Source organism: Leiobunum rupestre, chromosome 8, assembly GCF_980474605.1.
Source record: "Leiobunum rupestre chromosome 8, qqLeiRupe1.1.hap1, whole genome shotgun sequence".
Lineage (NCBI taxonomy): Eukaryota > Metazoa > Arthropoda > Arachnida > Opiliones > Sclerosomatidae > Leiobunum > Leiobunum rupestre.
The window spans coordinates 20,045,552-20,061,818 of record NC_143391.1 but is presented as its reverse complement, the minus strand read 5'-3'; positions in this window follow the sequence as shown (position 1 = coordinate 20,061,818).

Below are 16,267 nucleotides of genomic sequence, written 5' to 3'. Positions count from 1 at the left end.
AAAAAATAAAAAATAAAATTAAAAAAGAAGTAAAAATTTAAGAAAATTAAAGAAAAAAATTAAAATAAAAAATAAAATAAAAAAAAGTAAAAAATTTAAGAAATTTAAAGAAAAATAAAAAATTAAATTAAAAAAAAAGTAAAAAATTCAAATTAAAATGAAATTGCAAAAACAGTCAAATTAAAAATATTCTAATTAAAAAAATTGCAAAAACAGTCAAATTAAAAATATTCTAATTAAAAAAATTGCCAAAACAGTCAAATTAAAAAAAATATATAAAAATCATCAGATAAGAAAGTTTATAAAATTAGTGGTAATTGAGTGAAAGAGCTGCGCAGCCTGCATAAATCAAGACTATACCAGATGTGGGGGGATAATAGCCCTCGAAAAACTTGTAGTAGTGTAAATTGTGCTCGAGAAGAAATATTATCAAGAAATTTCATCGATATTGCTGTCGAAATTAGTTAGACCCAGTGGCGTAGCCAGGATTTTGTTTCGGGGGGAGGGGGGGCACGCCATTGAAAAAAAAGTAAAAAAATAAAAATATTTGTACGTACGACCATACTTTTCGGGGGGGGTAAGTGCCCCCTGTGCCCCCCCCCCCCTGGCTAGACCTACGATAGATGGAAACCCCCTTAATAAAAAAGTAAGAGACGTTGTTGTAAAGCGCCGATAGAATTGGAGGTTGGAGAATGATAACTAGAAACGAATTTGTCCCATCAATTCTTAGCTAAAAACAGCGAGGGAGCGGAAGAAATGAGGAACTGGGGATGGAAGGATTACGCGGACGCTGAGACCATCCAACGCGTAAACGAAAGTCCGGAAAATTCCCGCCTAAGACAGAGGGTGGGGCTATAAAGATCGGGGCTCGGTTACGAGGCGTGGTAAGAAAGGAGAAAGACGATACCACTTCATAAATTATGATTAAGCAAAAGCCCCCGAAAATGTTTCCTCCAAGACGAGATCGTGTAACAATCAGCTTCTTTCCTTCGGCCATTCGTTATTCCTGGGAGGTCCGAGCTGAGTGAGAGGCCGCGTCCCGCAAACTAGAGGAAGAGCGGAAGGATCCGGCTCTGCCATTCCACCCCGCGTATTTTCCGTACGCGCTTCTTAGATTTATATCGCTTTCCGGAAGAACCCAGCCGCCGCCGCGTTAGCACCGAACTATACTCCCGAACGCCAACGTCAAAGCCTAAATTCGGGAAATGATGAATTTCAAAGAAGCGCTCTTTAATGGAAATCCGAAACGACAGAGAGGAAAGTGGCCGTTGCGTAGATTGAGCCTGATGTCGCCGCGGATGGGCGTTGTTATAGCAACGGTTTCGTCGCTAAAAACCTAGAAAAGTATACACGGCGTTTCGCTCATAACCGTTAAATTTAGGTTTTGATTTTATATCCATATTTAGAGAGTGATGAGGAGACGCTCAAATAGCTTCGCTTTTCTTATCTTTAGATTTACAAACTATCATGGTCTAACTTTCAGCCCATCATGTTGATGCCGCCTTTGAAGTTTCCCTTTGACGGGCTATAAGAATACGCTATATTTTCAAGTTAAATAGATCCACCAAAGTACTGATTCGTTAAAGTTATTAAAACCACCAGTGATAGAACGTTACCACTGATTAGGTTTTCAGAATGGAACTTCTTCTAAAGCGGGGGTAACATGATCCTTCTTGGTGTTTTAATACCAATTTTCTTACCAAACCTTTTTTCGACACTGACCATTTAAACGTGGACTTGCAAACCAACCGATATATATATTATGGTCCTGCGTGGTAGCATAATTGACCTAATAAGTATGACAATTATTAAAAATTATCACCGAATTGATTTTTAGAGTTATTTCACAATCTTGCAAGGACGATAATGTACTAATAAGTATAAGCTTCTTATGTTACTTATGGTAGTAGTATACATCACCTTTTGAATTTCTACACACTAGGAGGCTTATTGCTGAACTAAACCTCGATTGCGCAATATCTCACACAATCAGTTAGGTGATAATTGTCGTACACTCTTAAAACAAAGGGTGTTTTAATGGTATATTAAGGGTGTAATATCTGTAGAAAAACACTCTTTAATGTTAATTTAAACGATCTAAAGGGATTTTTATTGTCCCAAATTAAAAACTTGAAAAGGTGTATAAAGGGTGTTATATTACCCCGTAAATTGAGTGATTTAACACCTCGTAAGGGTGTAGCTCCCTTAAGGCAGTAGTTTAGTACCCTAAAAGGAGTATTTTAACACTTTAAAGGGAGTATTGTAGCACCCTGAAGGGAGTCGTTTAGTACCCTAAAAGGAGTAGGCTTGTACCCTGAAGGGAATAGGTTTATACCACAAACTGTATAAAAAAGTAATCAAAACGGAGGACCTAAGCATCCCAAACAGTGTAAATAAACACCCTAGCAGGAAAAATGCTTTTTAATGTGTAGAATAGCATCCTTTATAAACCTGTTAAGGTGTTAAATATGGGACAAGAAAATACACCTTTTGTTTTAAGAGTGTACTTGCTTAAATTACGTCACTTACATTTAAAGGTTTAGTTAATATAGATTTTACTCATATTTCATTGAATTGAAGCAAAATCTTTTGTATAATTAAGTTTTCTTAATTAAAATTAAACTCGTTTCTACCGCGAGGGCGGTAATTGTTCCATGGGAAGATGAAATTCAAATCTCGCGAATAAAAGAGGGGTGGCAATAAGAGGCGGTCATTTTAACGCTCATTAAAGAAAGTGCTTTCGAAACAAAGGCCATCTCGCCAAAGAGTATAGCCAGAACCAAGAAGTAGGGGCTATTAATTGGAGTTTACCCGCTTAATTAACGAGATTTCTGCAATTGGTAAAGCCGACTGGATGTACTCAACGAGACCAGGATGAAAACGCTCGAAAAATAGACAAATCCGAATTCATACGTGCGGAAAAACCAAAAGCTTTTTCCTTAGAATTTAAAACAACATAACGAGAAAATACGAAGAAAGAACGACTCTCATTTTCGGTTTTTTAAATAATTCAGCGTGTTCGAGAGTTTCTTCTGCACAACAGGATGAAAGTTCCATTAGGATTTCGGTCCCACGTTAAAACAAATATATAACTTGATACATCTTTAACCGCTTCTCCGTTAATAATACAACTTCTTTTTCGAAACAAAGCGCTACAACATTTACATCTCCATACTTCGATACTGTCTAAGCTACACAGTTAGAAAAAAGGGTTTGATTATACACCCCCAAGGTTCTTAAAAAAAAATCCACAAATTCAAACCCTCCAAAACCCTTTAACGGAAATTTTCAAACCCACAAGGCTTCAAAATCAGCACTTTTATGATTATAAATTGAACCATTAGAAACCCTTTAAAAACTTCCTAGGGTTTGCAACAAAACCCCGTAAATACAGACAATCGACACAACACGGTTTATATTTAAACTCTTTTCAAACCATTTAAACACTTCATAGGGTTTGTATTTATAGATTAAATTAAAATTAATTAATTTAATGTACGACTTTATAACAAATTTTGGCGATTACATCGGCCGCGTTTCGAACCCAAGTCCTCTAGCACGACAGGCGGGCGTTTTACCACAGAACCACCGAAAGAGGTATAATTGCATCGATGTTTAGAGAAACCATTTTGGATAAAGTCCGTCTTCCTTTACGTTTTATGAAATTATTATACGGCTTGATAACAAATTTTGGCGTAGATGGCGTGAGATAGTTTACAACGTGCAGGGTTTGAAAAGGGTTTTAAAAAGTGATAAATTATTATTTATTTTCTATAGGTTCTTAAATTGGAATCCTAAGGAGTTTCCATTGACCTATAGGGGTTTCCTTTAAACATTTAAACCCTTTTCAAACCATGCAAGTTGCCAAAACAAACCTTAAGGGTTTATAATTTTTTCCTAAACCTTTTTTAAACCCAAAGCAAACCCTAATAAAACCCATGGAAACCCTTTTTTCTACCTACAAACGCAAGGAGAACGCAGATAACCTTTAAACACGCTAACGCAACATGTTGTGTACAAATTTCATTGGTACGAACCTTTACACTGAACGTTTTACGGGCGGGGGGAAGACAATTTCCGAATTTACCCTTCCGATGGCAGCAGGCGCTAAAATGCACGACTTTTGACGGGCTGCGTTCTCCTTGTGTACGGGTGGCAGCTGTGTTTTTTGCTCCTAGGTGTAAGGCAAGCGTAGCGATGTGGAAAAACGGACTAGGGTGATAGTTTGACATCATACCTTAGCGCAACCTCCGTGACCTATAATCAGGGGTTACTTTTCGCTTGCTCTGCAACCGAACATGCACCCCATTTTAGCTTACTCCGATGGAGACAATAACTAAATGTTAGGCCAGAAAAGCGCTATTTTACGCCGCAAACAACATTTTTCTTCGGTTAGGTTATTGATCTAAAAGTTATTAGTGAAAAAAATAAATACAAGTCTGACCTAATACGGGTAATTTTTGTAATTTTATTGGTATTAAGGGGGCGACCAAATTTTGTTCGACTATGGGCGCCAAAAGTCTAAATACGTCACTGCTGTAAAGGTCAGAGTATTGGGGTTAAACTTTTTAGGTGTAAAGAAAGTAAACGGATAAATCCAGAATTTCTACACTCTAAGAAATTGGGGTGTTGATTCAAACCGTTTTAACACTATTTGTACACTTTTTCATGAGTCGAAATTTGACACTGCTAGGGGCGTTTTATTAGACAAATCAAACCCCGTATTAACACTTTCAAGATTTTTGTCTTAAAAATACGGTGTAAAAAATGAGATTTAAAACTCCTTTTCCACACTATTTAAACACTTTTTTATCATTCTTTGTTTGTGACACAAAATATTTCCAATAACCGTGTAATAACACACCTTTAAATAGTCATTTTGCAACTTGTAAGCTTAAAATCACACCCGTGAAGGAGTTAAAGTAACCTTTAGAGGTGTAAATAAGCCATTTTAAAGAATAAAATAACATTCTTAAATATAAAAATTGTACCTGATGAGAGTTGAATCACACCTCTAGAGGTGTAAATAGGTTCGTATAAAGTGTAAAATCAGATTTTTAAAGGTGTAAAATCAGACTTTTAAAGGTGTAAAATCAGACTTTTAAAGGTGTAAAATCAGACTTTCAAAGGTGTAAAATCAGACTTTCAAAGGAGTAAATTCACTTGGTAAAAGATAAATAACACCTATAAAGGTGTTAAAATGCCTTTTTGAAAGGTACATTCCACCTACAAGAGCTCAATAACAATTTTAATGGTGTTACTATGTCATTTTTGTAGTGTTCTAAAAACCTTTTATTAATTAAAAAACCATAGAAAAAAGTGTTGCAGTTTACAGCACGACAAACCGGGCGCAGCGGTAAAATTATGCAGACAATTTACAAAAACGTTAAGTATAACTAAGGCAACGCCACAACGAACATGCTTTGCCTAAGACGTAATTTTAACTGCGACAAAGAGCAATAATGCCCGGGTGTTTTATACCGAAAACCAAGCGCGACAAAAAGTATTCTTATCTGCTGAAAAACAGAATGACAGAGAGATAAAATATGCATAAAAAACTATTGATTATTGATAGCTTAAGAACAAAAAAGGCCTTCATCACATTTTTCTTAAGTGATCACCCTCGATGAAAATATTACTTAAGGCGTAATGGCTGATCGTCTCGGACCACGTCTGTTGTATAGAATTCACGGATGTTGATATGCTTTGCGCGACATGGTGAAATTCGGGGTTATGGATCATTTCATTGGTCCAGGCGTTGTAGATTTAATATTGTTATTTAACTATTAAAAATGGCGTATTAACACATTTAAAGGTGTGATTTAACTCTTAAAAAAGGGCTTATTAACACTTTTAAAGGTATGATTTAACTCTAACAAAAGGGCGTATTAACACTTTTAAAGGTGTGATTTCACTCTAACAAAAGGGCGTATTAACACTTTTAAAGGTGTGATTTCACTCTAACAAAAGGGCGTATTAACACTTTTAAAGGTGTGATTTCACACTAACAAAATGGCGTATTAACACATTTAAAGGTGTGATTTAACTCTTAATAAAGGGCTTATTAACACTTTTAAAGGTATGATTTAACTCTAACAAAAGGGCGTATTAACACTTTTAAAGGTGTGATTTAACTCTTAAAAAGGGCTTATTAACACTTTTAAAGGTATGATTTAACTCGAACAAAAGGGCGTATTAACACTTTTAAAGGTGTGATTTAACTCTAACAAAAGGGCGTATTAACACTTTTAAAGGTGTGATTTAACTCTTAAAAAGGGCTTATTAACACTTTTAAAGGTATGATTTAACTCGAACAAAAGGGCGTATTAACACTTTTAAAGGTGTGATTTCACTCTAACAAAAGGGCGTATTAACACTTTTAAAGGTGTGATTTCACACTAACAAAAGGGCGTATTAACACTTTTAAAGGTGTGATTTCACTCTAACAAAAGGGCGTATTAACACTTTTAAAGGTGTGATTTCACACTAACAAAAGGGCGTATTAACACTTTTAAAGGTGTGATTTCACTCTAACAAAAGGGCGTATTAACACTTTTAAAGGTGTGATTTCACTCTAACAAAAGGGCGTATTAACACTTTTAAAGGTGTGATTTCACACTAACAAAATGGCGTATTAACACATTTAAAGGTGTGATTTAACTCTTAATAAAGGGCTTATTAACACTTTTAAAGGTATGATTTAACTCTAACAAAAGGGCGTATTAACACTTTTAAAGGTGTGATTTAACTCTTAAAAAAGGGCTTATTAACACTTTTAAAGGTATGATTTAACTCGAACAAAAGGGCGTATTAACACTTTTAAAGGTGTGATTTCACTCTAACAAAAGGGCGTATTAACACTTTTAAAGGTGTGATTTCACACTAACAAAAGGGCGTATTAACACTTTTATAGGTGTGATTTCACTCTAACAAAAGGGCGTATTAACACTTTTAAAGGTGTCATTTCACACTAACAAAATGGCGTATTAACACATTTAAAGGTGTGATTTAACTCTTAATAAAGGGCTTATTAACACTTTTAAAGGTATGATTTAACTCTAACAAAAGGGCGTATTAACACTTTTAAAGGTGTGATTTAACTCTTAAAAAGGGCTTATTAACACTTTTAAAGGTATGATTTAACTCGAACAAAAGGGCGTATTAACACTTTTAAAGGTGTGATTTAACTCTAACAAAAGGGCGTATTAACACTTTTAAAGGTGTGATTTAACTCTTAAAAAGGGCTTATTAACACTTTTAAAGGTATGATTTAACTCGAACAAAAGGGCGTATTAACACTTTTAAAGGTGTGATTTCACTCTAACAAAAGGGCGTATTAACACTTTTAAAGGTGTGATTTCACACTAACAAAAGGGCGTATTAACACTTTTAAAGGTGTGATTTCACTCTAACAAAAGGGCGTATTAACACTTTTAAAGGTGTGATTTCACACTAACAAAAGGGCGTATTAACACTTTTAAAGGTGTGATTTCACTCTAACAAAAGGGCGTATTAACACTTTTAAAGGTGTGATTTCACTCTAACAAAAGGGCGTATTAACACTTTTAAAGGTGTGATTTCACACTAACAAAATGGCGTATTAACACATTTAAAGGTGTGATTTAACTCTTAATAAAGGGCTTATTAACACTTTTAAAGGTATGATTTAACTCTAACAAAAGGGCGTATTAACACTTTTAAAGGTGTGATTTAACTCTTAAAAAAGGGCTTATTAACACTTTTAAAGGTATGATTTAACTCGAACAAAAGGGCGTATTAACACTTTTAAAGGTGTGATTTCACTCTAACAAAAGGGCGTATTAACACTTTTAAAGGTGTGATTTCACACTAACAAAAGGGCGTATTAACACTTTTATAGGTGTGATTTCACTCTAACAAAAGGGCGTATTAACACTTTTAAAGGTGTCATTTCACACTAACAAAAGGGCGTATTAACACTTTTAAAGGTGTGATTTCACACTAACAAAAGGGCGTATTAACACTTTTAAAGGTGTGATTTCACTCTAACAAAAGGGCGTATTAACACTTTTAAAGGTGTGATTTCACTCTTAATAAAGGGCGTATTAACACTTTTAAAGGTGTGATTTCACTCTTAATAAAGGGCGTATTAACGCTTAAAAGGTGTGATTTCACTCTTAATAAAGGGCGTATTAACGCTTAAAAGATGCGTCATAACTGATTAAAAGTGCGTTTACATGTTATTGGATTTATTGTTTCACGAACTGTGGAGAGTGCTTACAACTGGTTTAATTGTTTGGTTAAGGTGTTGAATCTGGGTTGGACTTATCAAATTGAGTGGAAATGGTGTTAGAACGGTGTGAAATGAATCCCAATTTCTTGGAATGTTTATCTTATTTAAACATTTGTATAGTTTTGTCACACTATTTTTACACCTTTAAAAAGTTGCTCCGTTTTGGAAGTGTAAAAACGGTGTGAACGAGGTGTAACACTTTCTTAACACCTTTTAAACACCCCTATTTCTTAAAGTGTAGGTAGAAATTTTGTGTACAACATTTTTACCCCGACTCGAAATATTCTCCACCACAGAACGAGCGAAAATAATCCACTTAATGTAATCTTAGGCTTCCCTTTGTTTCAAAGTACCATTTGAACAGTTATATTTAAAATCGATAGATGGCGGTGAAATGGTTGAGACTCATTTATTTCAAAGTCTGCGGAGAATACTCGTGATTCCCTTACTTTCCGGAGTGGACTTCATATACGCTCGTTAAGCCTTTCAGCGTCTCGTATCAAAAAAGAATTGATCATTGCGAGGATATTATAGTCATCTTATTAAACATGATATTCATGAAAGGTATAAAGAGACTTAATGGCTCTATTTTTTGATTCGAACCCATCCATACATCTCCCTCCCAGAGCACCATTACCACCTGCGCAACCATAAAGGAAAATGCGAAAAAAAAACTCCTTATCCCTAGCGAGTTTCGGCTGGTAAAACACGTAGTAGAGTAGAGTACGGACTTAGGATGGAATAAGAATGGGGGGAGGTAGCGGGGGTGGCTAAGAAAATGTATACCGGATTTCCAAAAAATTTGCATTTCTCGAAGGAAGAAACCCGCTTTTCTCCGGCCAGGGTCAAAGTTATTTACCTATTGTTCGAAAACTCGCTTCCTATTTTACACACGTCCTGGCGCGTCAGCAGCCGGAGTCTGCGGGCCGCGGGGAAGGCGAGGCCACGACGAAACGGCGCTCCATACTTAAGGTATCCCGATAAAGTAGCGGTCAATGAGGGGAAAGCGACAAGCCGCGACGACTCGAGAATGAATCGTTCACGGTCTAAAGAGAATGACATCGCGAGGAACGGAGTAATAGAGGGTTCTTACGCTGGCAGCCTCCTTCGGAGCGCGAGTGTAGACGCGGAGAAGAGTAAAATAAAGGGGCCACTGCTTTATGGCTACGTGTAAGACCGAGATCCGAGAATAGAAAAGCTCCGCGCGTATACAAGATCCGTAACTAAAATATTCCAAACGGCTCTCGCTTTCTCTTTTTCTCAGAGCACCACCTTTTTCTTTCTTCTTTCGCGAAGACGAGTTGGCTAGGATCAGGAGCTACGAGCGGGGACGCTCAGGCTGTACCGACCTGACCGCCTTTCGTTTCAATATTGGGTCAGTTTACGGACCGTCGTCATAACTCGAGAAGCCAGAATGAAGGAATATTCATTGGATCAAAAGCTCGCCTACGCGTATTACGGAAGAATAACCAGCCAGAGAGTTAATCCGCTACGCCTACGCCTCGAGGTCAAAACCTGGCCGAAGCTAAGCCCATTTACTTAGTGTTTATTCCTAAAGAGATACATTTAACGTCGAAACTGTTTCGTTCCAAATAATTCGCTCAAACAGTACCAAAATACACACGCGTATATAAAATAATAAGAATTCTGACCTAAATAAAATCATCACCTTTTAAACGTGCTTTATATTACTTAGATTTAGACTTATATATAAAAGCGGCCCTTTAAATTTGGGGGCTCTGGACTAACACTGTTTGCGGCCTATCCAATGAACTCAAGTTTGGGAGTAACAGTTGCTTTTCGCAGGGTAAACGAACAATATTTAAAATTTTTAAAGAATTGTTTTTATTTTTTTGACCGCGAAGGGAGCCCTTTGATTGAACGGGTCAACGGGCTGCAGCCCATAAAGATCATGCCTAAGTTCACCCCTACTTTAGGCCTACTTTTCAAGCTCGTTAGTAGTGGGTAAAACGTACATAAAATCCGCTTTTTCCCGATAATTTTAATTTTCCGCGTCAACCGGTTGGCAAGTTCACGAACCTTGGATTTGTCCGCTAGTAGCGTGAAGACGGTGAAGTAATATTTTGACACTAGCAAGTAGCGGAAGCGGATTGTGAGGTTATTTCCACGCTAGTACCGAGCTTGAAAATGAGGCTTTTAGAATGTAGAGGATGATAAAATTAGCGAATAAGTAGATTAGTCCATTAAGAAAAGGGATAATAAAGCTAAACCTTAAACAAATTTGAAGAAATTTAAAAACTTACTAAATAGCTCTATTTGGTCCGAGTTTCGCGTCTTTTTGTTTGCTCGAAGACCTATCGGAACGAGCTATTTGTATGTTTTTAAATTTCTTCAAATTTGTTTAGGGTTTAGCTTTATTATCACTTTTCTTAATGGACTAATCTACTAATTTTATCATCCTTTACAATGCAGTCCATAGCCGTGGTTCCTTTTAACTTTTAGAATGTAGAAAGATTAAGTCACGAGCAACGTGAACCGTTGTTCAAGATCCAAGACACTAAATCAAAGGACAATAACGTAATATCAAAGTTCGACGCACTCATTATTTATAGAGCATCCGATGATGGGGGCTTTCGCTTGCGCCAACAACGAAACCTTAAACCCCTAATCATAACTAGTCGTTATCGCGAAGCCACCGAAACCCCTACATAGCGTCCCGTATTCTGCACGCCAAAGTTTTCACCTTTTCACTCGACGCCATTGTTGCCGAGTTCTGATGGAATATCTAACAAATAGAATCGAAGATAACTTCGCACCTTCCGCCCCCTTGTTACATGTAGCCCGGAAAATTGTCAAAGTTCCGAGCTATTCTGCCATTTCTCTCCGACTCTGTCTCCGTTGGCGCCATCTCTAGGGGGATTCGCCTTATTTCGCGCCGTACATCATCTCAGATAGAAGGGCCGCCACAATTATCCAACATTAATTATAGTTCGAGCCCTCCACGCGCTCCATTCTGTATCTGCCCACGACTAATTCAATAAACGCCACTCGCTGCTATTTATTATCCACGTCGAGCCGAGAGCTTATTATCAAACAATCGAATTGGCCAACAACTCGGGGGACCGGCACGTCTATTGTACACCGAAATTCAACGATACAAAACTGCTTCTAAAAATTTACTTTTTAAGGACGAGCCTCGTTTACTTCAGCCTGTCAATTTAAACACCCCCTCACGGTTGATACCTTGTCGTGGTGAGGGGGCTTGTGTACGCCCGTATATAGTGGGCTACGCTGTCCGGAGCTCGTCTCCTGGTAGGGCCACCCAAGGCAGACAGGCCGCTATGGGCGTCAGACTAAATTCAACCGTATCCGCCGTTTTGACTACCGGTTGAGAACTGCCGTATGAGTGTTCGGGAAGATTTTTCAACATTAAAAATTTTTCGATTTTCGACAACGCACATCACCTTAACCTTACCCCGGAATTGTGATGGATAGGTTCCCGAAGAAAATTTTTCCACCAAAATTTTTATTGCTTTTTTGGAAAAATATAAATTACCATCCGGCGACAAAAAAAAAAAAAAAAAAAAATTACGCACTTTCCATTCCCCAGTCTACTGGTATCTTCCAATTCACCATCCAACGTCCCGGTACCCCGCCAACGACGTTCGAGATGGGGATCGCCGGGATTTCAGCAAATGTGCCCATCACTTCTCCGAACACTCTATATGGTAGTTGGATTCCCTTAGTTTTGCGGTGTCGACCCATGTCATCGTTGGGGTCGGGCCGCGCTGCGGCCAGTTGCTTCACTGCAACCCACCTCTTTGCCGTAGGTGGCGTCCTGTAACTCGGGCAAAGGGTGTTCTGGTGGCTGAGTAGCGGATTTTGACTGCGGTCGCTCTAGGCCCAGCTTTTCTAATACAATACGTCGCTTTGACCCCTGCGTCTGAGGTAGTCAGGTGGTTTGTACTGACCGGTATAAATCAATCGGCTCGCCTTTCAAGGTCAGGTCAACTGGGCTCCGGCTGCCTCGTGTTGGTCGGGTCCGGGTATATTCGTCGAGTACCCTTGGCCTCAAATTTGAGGTCCCCTTGTTGGGCTCCATGGTGGGTGAGGGACGAGGCGAATGAACATTTACACTTTCACCATGCATGAAATTAATCCTCAAAACCCGCCTTCGGGCAACCCAGCTGAGGGTGACGAGCTCGCTCTAACCCCGGCTGTTCTGGCAACAGTCAGTAGTGTTTCGGACACTATTGAGGCGGTGTTCGCTAACGCAAACAGCCGTGTAACCAAGGACGCGCAGAAGGAGCTTCGCGACCAGTTTAATATCCTTCGGGAGATTATTGGCAACCAGCAATGCCAAATTTCGGAACTTAAAGCCCGTGTTGAAGAGAAGACGAATTTTGTCTCCCAACTTTTGGCAACAAAAACCTCTTTTGCTGCTGTCGCCCATCAGGGCCCAGCCAGATCTAATTCTTCTGCACCTAAGCCGTCGGTCTCTGGCGCTACACCACGCCTACCGAAACCTGTACCCAAAACGGCTAGGAGTGATCATGTCGTTCTGATCTCTCACAAGGATGCCGCCGTCTCCGTCGACAGTCTTGACTCTACCATCAGACGCGAGCTAGATCCACGCAAAGCTCAAATCAGCATTCAATCGGTCCGTAAGGGCCGCAATGGCTTGGTGGTCCAATGCTCCACTGCGGAGGACGCCGTCAAATTTAGGGACTCTGTGGAGAGGTCCGCTGCACTCAAGGACATTGTCAACCTACGTAAACCTAGTTTGGCAAAGCCCAAGCTTCTGCTCTTCGGAGTTGAAGATAGCATCAAATTGAATGAAGTTGTTCCTTCCCTCATCGAACAAAATCCTGAACTGACTTTAGATCCCCAGGATCTTGTTGCAAAATACCCTCTCTACGGTAAGGGTAAAAAGTCAACTAATTGGGTGCTTGAAGCCACTCCGGAGGTCTACAAGGCTCTCTTGGAGAAAGGCAAACTCTTTATTGGCTGGACTAATTGTCCGGTCAAAGAGTATATTTATGTACCTAAGTGTTTTAAATGTTGTTTGGTGGGACACCAACAAAAAGACTGTCCACTGAAGGGCTCAGCGACCCAATTTTGTACTAACTGCAGTGACGAACACTCCTACAAGGACTGTAAGTCCAAGACTAAATGTTGCCGTGCATGCGCGGAACATAATAAATCAAATGGTACGAAGTACCGAACCGCTCATCAATCCATTGATTCGAACTGCCCGCTTTTCAAGCGCGAAGTCGAACTTCGTAAATTACGCACTGATTATGGTCAACCACCTATATAGGGGTACACCATCAATCTTTACTTAGGTACTCTCAATATGATTTCTTGCGCCCAGATTAATCTGGCGCATTGTCGGGCTGCCACAGCGGCTGCTCGAGAATTCGTCCTTAATCATAAAATTGATATTTTGTTCTTCCAAGAACCAATGGTTCGAGATTCGAAGGTTTTGGGGTTCCCCCTGACCTGTCGCCTCTGTCACGCCGCAGTGACCAAATGTGGTATTGCTGTTTTCAACCCTACCTTTGACGTAGTGGTCCTTTATTGTGATGTACATATTTCCGTTGCGCTTATCGCAACTGGGTCCGCCACCATAATTGTATATAGTGTATATTGTCCGCCGTCTGAGGACATTGAACCGATTTTATCTAAAATCACAGAGCTTTCTCGCTCTTACAAAACCTCTAAACACTGCGTTTGTGGGGATTTTAACGCAAAACATGCTCTTTGGGGTTCCCCATCGAATGATAACCGTGGGGATTCCGTTATCGAATTTCTCAACCAAACGGATTTTTATACACAAAACAACCCACATTCTCTACCTACCTTTTTCCACAACGATCGTTCCAGCTGGATCGACCTAACTGTCGTCTCCAATGACCTAGCCCCCCTGATCTCGGATTGGGCGGTCTTGGACGAGCCTTCACTAAGTGACCACCGCTATCTAACTTGGTCCATCGGAACTACTGCTGTTCCCCCATTGGCAGATGAATACCGTAAACATCAGTACAATCTGAAAGGAGTGGACTGGATCGCCTTCGAGGCTTCGGCCAGTGAGGCTCTCCTCTCACTTGATACTCTTCCACTTTCTAACACGGCCGAATTGGACTCCTTTGTAACTCTTTACACTGATACCGCGCGCCAGGTTTGTGACCTGCACATGCGTCCTAAATCTGGTCGTAACTTTAAATCTGTCCCATGGTGGACTCCGCAGCTCACTGCTCAAAGGAGCAAGGTTCGCGCTCTTCGGAGGCGGGCTCAAAGGATCAGAGATCCTCTCCAACGAGCCCAGAACAAAACCCTGTACAATCGGGAGATTGCGGTTTATAAAAAGCTCATGAATGCTTCCAAACAAACTTCCTGGAGGGACTTTTGTACAAACGTGGATTCTTCGAACCCGTTCACCCTGCCATATAAAATGGCTTCGCACAAGTTGCGATGTAAACAGGCCTTAAAGGCTGTTAAGCGCACCGACGGCTCCCTAACGGAGACCGCTGCCGAAACTTGCTCCGCAATTCTTGACGCCATTTTTATCAATGATACCGCTGACAATGAATCTGTCGATCAAAGCCGTATAAGGGACGACTCCCTTACGGCACCTACGACACCGCACGACATTCCAATGACTCTCCCCGAACTTGAGACAATAATCTACTCAATGCCACATCATAAGGCCCCAGGCCTCGACGGGCTCTCCTTAGAAATCATCCTGGTACTTTTCCGAGCGATGCCGCTCCTGCTACTGAATCTCTTTAACGCATGTTTCTTGCTTCAGTACTTCCCTAGAGACTGGAAAATTGCTCACGTGATTTTACTTCTCAAACCAGGTCGTGATCCCTCTGACCCGTCGTCTTACCGGCCTATTAGCCTTCTGTGCGTATTGGGGAAGATACTGGATAAATTCCTTACCCAACGTTTGTACTTTCACTTATCTGCTAACGGCCTCATTCACGGGGCTCAGTACGGATTTTGCCACGGCAAATCGACTGTCAATGCACTTAATGCTATAGTTACCTCCATTAAGGAGAGTACCAAATCACGAGAATACATCTCTCTCGTATCCCTTGACATCAAGGGGGCTTTCGACAGGGTGTGGATTCCTGGCATCCTACATCGACTTAAGCAAGCTGATTGCCCAGCCAATCTTTATGGCTGTTTTGAGAGTTTTCTCTCTGATCGACACGTTTTTGTACCAACTGCTGATAATGTTCTAACTCGTCCTATCACACGTGGTGTCCCCCAGGGTTCCTGTGCGGGTCCGGTTCTTTGGAACATTGTGATGGACTCCCTGCTACGACTCACATTGCCAGTTGCCTGTGATTCGCAGGCATTCGCTGATGACACAACTCTGCTGGTTCGTGCCCCCTCCCGCCGGGAGCTGGAGTACAGGGGAAATTCAGCTCTAGAACTTATTAATAATTGGAGCCAAACTTATAAGCTTACCTTCTCCCCTGAGAAGGCGGGCTGTATTACATATCATGGTCTGGGCGCTCCTGACCGCTTGCCGATCTTCCGCCTCGACGGAGATCCTATTCACCATGTAACTCAAATTAAACTGCTCGGGGTCATAATTGACAATCAGCTCAGCTGGTTGCCTCACCTTAAAGCAGTTCAAACTAAGGTGGCAGCCCTCACCCAAAGTATTGCCCAGTACGCCCACGAAACCTGGGGAATTACTGGAGCTGCCCTACGACAAATCTACAAGCGTGGGATCGAACGCATTATCGTCTATGGAGCCGGTGCCTGGTGGAAGGAGTCAGGCAACGTCAAAATGGTCCAAAAGCTTCGGACTATCCAGCGTATTTTTGCGCTGCGCATAACCAAGGGTTATCGCACTATCTCCACCGATGCCCTTTTAGTACTTGCACGGTTGGAACCTGTTGACTTGGTTGCGAGCCGCGAGGCTTGCACTTTCCGCCTGTTTCACATAGGCGCGCCGACTTCTCATTGCGATACCACTGTTGTTCCTCACAACCTCCTTCGCTCGTTTGATATTTG